Source organism: Gobio gobio, assembly GCF_949357685.1.
Source record: "Gobio gobio genome assembly, chromosome: 6".
NCBI classification, from domain to species: domain Eukaryota; kingdom Metazoa; phylum Chordata; class Actinopteri; order Cypriniformes; family Gobionidae; genus Gobio; species Gobio gobio.
In genome coordinates, this window is record NC_137102.1 from 31,616,526 (window position 1) to 31,623,333 (window position 6,808).

The window sequence follows — 6,808 nt, forward strand, 5'->3', positions numbered from 1 at the left end:
ACTTTACTTTCTGGTAGGTGACTGTTTTTTCATTCGTTTGGCAATCGCTCTGTCAAATTCCTCGACTTCACTAAAATAATTGCCATTGTCAAAAATATTGTGTAATAATAAATTATATATTTTTTGCAAATGCAAATTACAAGCATACCTAGGGTTATAAGTAAGGCCACTGAGGAACACCTCCTCAGCCTCCTGCCAGGACAATGCCTGCATCTCACATAGGCCATGAATGATGGCCTGTCCATATAAATAAATAAATTAATTAACATATAAAACATTGCATATATGGCAATAATAGAAACAATCCAATTGACAAACATGTTTGGGCCCACCTCAGGAAAAGAAAACTACAAATTAACTCCACTTCATCTGTGAAGTTCAGTTGAGTTTTAGACTTATCCAGCAGAGCTTTGAGGGGTTCAGAAAGAATGTCTGCTGTTGCTTATTGTCCTTGTAGACTGGCACACGTGGCTTTGGGGGAAACCACTTTGGTTTCCCATTGAGAACATCCTGTGGGGCAAACAAAGTGTTATTTTTATATACATTATTTCATATTATATACATTTATATTCATTATATATGTATATATATTCACATATTCACATATTCAGATACAGTTATTTCACCATTTGCAGGATCCTTCATATCAACAACTTCATATCACAGTTTAATTAACATGGATTAATTTTAATATGTAAGTTTTATAAGTATAGGCTACTCATTTAAGTAGGCTACATAAATTATATAAAGTAAAAAATTACTCCATTTGACATTAATTAATTCAATTTATAGTTTTAAGATAAAAGGTAATAAAAAAAAAAGGTCAAACTGTAAATCTGATTAAATAATGAATGATGACATTCTTTGATATTAATACACTCAATGTATTTAATTGGTCTACCTTAATTTTAATCGGATTTTACAATGGCTTGTCTACAAAAAGTCTGATAAGCTATAAAAAGTATTTTCGGGAAAAAACTATCTATACAAATATTAAATGAGCTATTCGTGTTGGTGTCGATGAGCTATAAAGTGGTTTGATTAAAAAAGAAATGTGTTAAATAAAATTAATGATACTCACGTTTCGGCCTAAATCCTTCACATTGCAATTGCATTGTTTACACCAGGGGTCTCCAAACTCAGTCCTGGAGGGCCGCTGTCCTGCAGAGTTTAGCTCCAACCCCAATTAAACACACCTGAACCAGCTAATCAGTGTCTTATTAGGACCGTGTAAGACCTTGATTAGCTGGTTCAGGTGTGTTTATTTGCGGTTGGAGCTAAACTCTGCAGGACAGCGGCCCTCCAGGACTGAGTTTGGAGACCCCTGGTTTACACGATCCAATTTGATAGAAGGCGCTGTCTCGAAAAAAGAGGGGCCTGAGAATGCGGGACTCTGGGTGCGGGACTGTAGATGCAGCAGGCTCCGAGTCTGCAGCTTCATACTACTCATTGGATCTGAAAGATGCTTACACTCATATCCAAATGATCCCACGTCACAGACCGTTTTTGAGATTCGCATTCGACGGGAAGGCTTATCAGTACACAGTCCTGCCATTTGGCCTCTCCCTGGCCCCCCCGCACTTTCACGAAATGCATGGATGCAGCTCTCTCCCCCTTAAGACAAGCGGGAATGCGCATTCTGAACTACCTCGACGACTGGCTCATACTGGCCCAGTCAGAGGAAGAAATAAAATCTCACAAATCTATGCTACTCCGCCATCTAGAAAGCCTGGGTCTCAGCATAAATACAGCCAAGAGCTCATTGCTTCCCAGGCAGAGAACCTCCTTCCTGGGAACGATTTTAGACTGGCTATTGGACGAACGCGCTCTGACTACACAGCAGCTTGCATTTTCATTCAAAATGGGAACCAACACACCATTAAAAAACTTCAGAGAATGCTAGGCCTAATGGCAAAAGCTTCTCCAGTACTTTTGCTGGGTATGATGCACATGCGCCCCCTGCAGTACTGGCTGAAATCAAGGGTTCCTTCCCAAGCGTGGCATTCAGGCCAGCTTTGGATCAAAGTGGGCCGCGGTTGTGTCAAAGCCCTGGCCCCGTGGTCACTGCAACTCGGTTTGAGGCGCTCTGTACGAGGGCGAACCGGCCTTCGGCTCATGGTCGAGCACGGAGTCACGGTTGCACATAAACTGCCTAGAAATGCTGGCAGTAGTGCTAGCCCTCGAGACTTTTTTACCACGTCTCTCAGGTCACCATGTTCTAGTCCGCACGGACAACACTACTGTGGGCTCCTACATAAACTGCAAAGGCAGGCTCAGGTCGAGATGGCTCAACCAACAGGTCAGACATCTCCTCCTATGGGCAAAAGGCAAATTACATTCACTAAAAGCAGCGCATGTGCCAGGCAGACTGAACCAGGGAGCAGACATGCTCTCCAGGGGCCTCGTGTCCCCGGCGGAATGGGCCCTCCATTCCTAAATGGTTCACATGATATGGAGTGTTTTTGCGAGGGCAGAGGTCGACCTCTTCGCCTCCGAAGACAACTGTCATTGAAAAATAGATTGGGCAAAGCGCAAGGATGCGCTGGCCCACGAATGGCCCAGCTGCATACTTTATGCTTTTCCACCAGTACTGCTCATTCCCCAGATTTTAAAAAGGATCAGGGAATGCAAGCACACAGTCCTGCTAGTGGCTCAACTCTGGCGAACCCACATCAGGTTTCCCGAGTTGATTCAGTTACTATCAGCAGCCCCATAGCCAGTTCCCCTAAGGAAAGATCTCCTTTCTGAGGCGAACGGGACAATCCGGCACCCCCACCCCAAAGTTGTGGGCGTTACATGTTTGGCCACTCAAGGGGGGCTCGAGAACCTCCCAGTGAGTGCCTTGAGCACCATCAGTGAAGCTAGAGCTCCATCTACTAGACGTCTCTATGCCCTTAAATGGTCAGTGTTCTCTGACTGGTGTTCAGTCAGGAACTATAACCCAGTGTCATGCGAGATCACAAATTCTTGTTTTTCTATAAGAGATGTTGGATGCAGGACACACTCCATCCACACTCAAAGTCTACACGGCAGCTGTCGCCGCATCTCATACGCCTATAGCTGGCCAATCAGTAGGCAGACACGACATGGTCATAAAATTCTTAAACGGAGCCAGGAGGCTTAACCCCCTTTCCCTCCTACGGTGCCATCCTGGGACCTTCATTGGTCCTAAGAGCACTAAAAAGACCTCCATTCGAGCCGTTGCAGATGGCTGAATTAAAGCCACTTTCGCTGAAAACTGCCCTGCTATTAGCACTGGCATCTGTTAAGCGTGTCGGTGACATTCAAGCGTTATCTGTGAACGCGTCATGTTTAGAATTGGCCCAGGCGATTCTAAAGTCATCCTCAAACCAGGGCATGGTTATGTACCTAAAGTGCTTTCAACACCGTTCAAAGCACAGGTAATCACTCTCTGCCCTCCCCACTTTGGAGGATGAGAGACCGTTACACCTGCTCTGCCCTGTTAGGTCGCTTAGAGCATATATTGAGCGGTCCTCCCACTTTAGACAGTCGGAGCAGCTCTTTGTAAGTTTTGGTGACCGAACTAAGGGACTTCCGGTCACCAAACAAAATCTAGCCAGATGGCTAGTGGACGCGATAGCGTTAGCATAAATTTACGAGTACTTTCTGATCAATAACACGCATTCCAATTATAACTTTCCCATTACAGGACTATCTTTGTCCCTTTTAAACTAATGTCCAGGGGCATTTTTACCATTATAAGAGCAATGTTTTCTAATCTTATTAAATATATGGATCATCTTGTCAATTTCTTCAATTAAAATAGAAAAGTTGTTTTTAAAATGTTAATTTAAACAATAAATTCAGTTAGAGCAATAAGACACAATCAGACTGTTACCAATCTAATTAAATCCGCATCAAAATATCCATCTTTGCACTGTAGAAGTGGCACAGCAGCTCTATCTGAAGTGGTGCTTAGACAGTTTAATGCAGCTCATGGGTAAATAATGTTTTGAATTTAGAAATGGGTTATGTACAAGTTAAACTTTAAAAGTTTGATATTTTAAATAAAAAGTAAAAGCAAAGTATAAATATGAAAATAAAACCGCCAATAGGTGGCGTCAAGTCTGTGTGAGTCATTGGTCCAAACGCAGATTCATTCGATTGAACCGCTTGGAGATGCGCAACTGTTCTGGTGTAGTTTTGATTTTCACGAAATAAAGAGTATTGTGGCTAAAACGTTGTTCCTTAACATCAGCTTGTCTATTGGACTTTTGTACAAGATAAGTATCACATTTGAAATCATGCCAACTCTGAGCAAAAGCAGTCCGTAACTTTTGGCGCTCTGGCACTAATACAGAACTGCACGCGTCTTGCAGAGGAACAATGCAGCCGGTGCTACTTCTCTCTGTTTATGTCTATGGCGAGTCACGCAAGGACTGTGCTCCTCCGCAGCGCTGCGAACCAAACTGGAATAAAATAGTCAGAATATAAACACTTATTATATGTGTACCGTAGTGATTCAGTGTAAGATAAAAACACGGTTTGGAAAATGGATTTATGATGTACTCTCATATAGACATCTAGAAATTTTTAAACACAAGAAAAGTTGTGGACTGCAGCTGATAAAGATTAAATCAAGAACTCATACAGGGGCTTTTTAAATTATTATTTATTAAAAAAATGTTGGTGGCATTTTTGCCCCAAGCCCCCGTTAATTTCCAACCTTGTAATCCAAATGTAGTATTTCTAGTTAATTTGGATTTGGCTGCAAATAAACATCAGCGTGTGGCGTCTGGTAAGTGCGCATGGCTGTCACACCCGTTTCACCTGTAAACAATCTAAAGTGTAGTCCGTCACACACGTTTTTTGCACATGTTCTGCTACAGAAGGCATGACAAGCAGTCGATCGCAGAACGAAACGTAACTGTTGCTCAGTCAGTGTTGATGCACTTTGGCAGTTGTAGTTTTTATTCCGATTGTATTGTACATCTATTCATGAGAATCGATTGGGTCACTCGCACCGGTGCACCTAAATATTTTCACAGTTGCACGCAGTCATTTTCAGGCGCAAATGCGCCCAAAATGGGCGCTATGTAGAGCCCTGATGTAGAGCCCCCATTTACTCCCTCAAGTTTGAACACTTATTAGAAAGGGCTCAAGACTAGAGTTACTGACACATCATTATATATATATAGATCACTATTAAAGATGTCAAACTCTAAAAATTTCATCCAAATCAGTCAATGTTTGCACAAGTTATAACGCACTTACTGTTTCCCTTTTCTCGCCATAAATTTGTTTCTTCGCCACGGCCAAAGCGTTCGAGATATCAAAAATCTGCTCGCAATTTAGCATCCTCAATATCTTGTCTTAATGCTGACCGAGTTTGGTGCCGATCAAAACAATGGCCTCGGATGGAGTATATTAAATTCCAGAGCATGCGTTTTCCGAACAACCCATAATAGCTCACTTCCTGTTGGGCGAAGTTTATGACTATGAGTGCGGAAGTTGTTCGGCCCGATGAGATCTATATGTGTACCGAGTTTCATACATGTACGTGCAAGTGCTTTTGATATATGGACCAAGTTTTTTCTAGAGGACTCTGTTGAGCCCCCCTACCACGCCCGGGTGCCAGCTTCAGCCCGCCTCTGATGGCCGCAGATTCCGATGTATCTGCAAAGTTTCAAGAGTTTGAGCATGGTAAGGGCCCTAAAAGTGCCCGAGAAGTCGATAAGAAAAAATTAAAATAATAATAATAATAATAATTAAAGCTGCGAGCAGCGATGACGGGCCCAAGCCAGTGGCACCGCCACGCCCGTGGCATCAGCTTAACTGTGCACGGCAGGCAATATGCATTTAAACAGGAGAATATTTTAGAATCGCTTGAATATGCCACATTTACCGCAGCAGATGGTGCCACTATCACCACAAGCCACACCCATGATGTCATTTAAATTTTAATGTCATAGGATAAAATAGATCACTTTCAAATATGTGAAAGTTATCTTTTCCTGCTAAATTTTGTAAGTCCAGAAGGCCAGTATTTAATTCAAGCTATTTGTATAGTTCTTTTTTTACTTATTCACACTAAAGTGAAAGTTATTTGTGATAGTCTATGATATGAAAGGGGTAAATTATCATCATCATCAAGAGAGAAAGGCACACACACAAACTCACAGGGTGAGAGAGAGACCCCCCCCCCCCCCCCCCCCCACACACACACACACACACACACTCACAGGGTGAGCCTGAGAGTGAGGGGGGAGGGGAAGGACTGAGAGAGAGGCAATCTGCACATTGAACAAGATCCACCATTTAGATTTTATTTATTTTTGTTGTTAAAATCTTGAGTTTTTTTTACTTCACTCTCTGAAAACATTATTTTGAATATATTTGAAATCACAGATGTTGCGTGATGAGAATTGAAACTCAAATATAATTTAGAAAACTAGTCCTGTCTGAATAGTGATATGTCATAGTTTAATTTCAAATGTAAAGTTGTCATTTGCTGCAATATAAAGTTAAACCTGCTAAATGTAAAATAACTATATCAAAGGCATCTGAATACACCACATTTGTGCCTACAAATGTATGAGTTAAACTTTACACCATCAGAATGCTGTTGTATGCTGCAGGCAACGGATATCCAGCCATCCCCCTCCACACACACACACACACACACACACATACGAACACACACACACATACGAACACAGAGAGAGAGAGAAACAAGATTTTTTGTAAATCCTGCTTCAAAACTAACACAATGCTGTCATTTTCTGTTCATTGAGGGGAGGGCATACAGAGAGTGGTATTTAGAGTAATTATTTTAAATAAATAAATA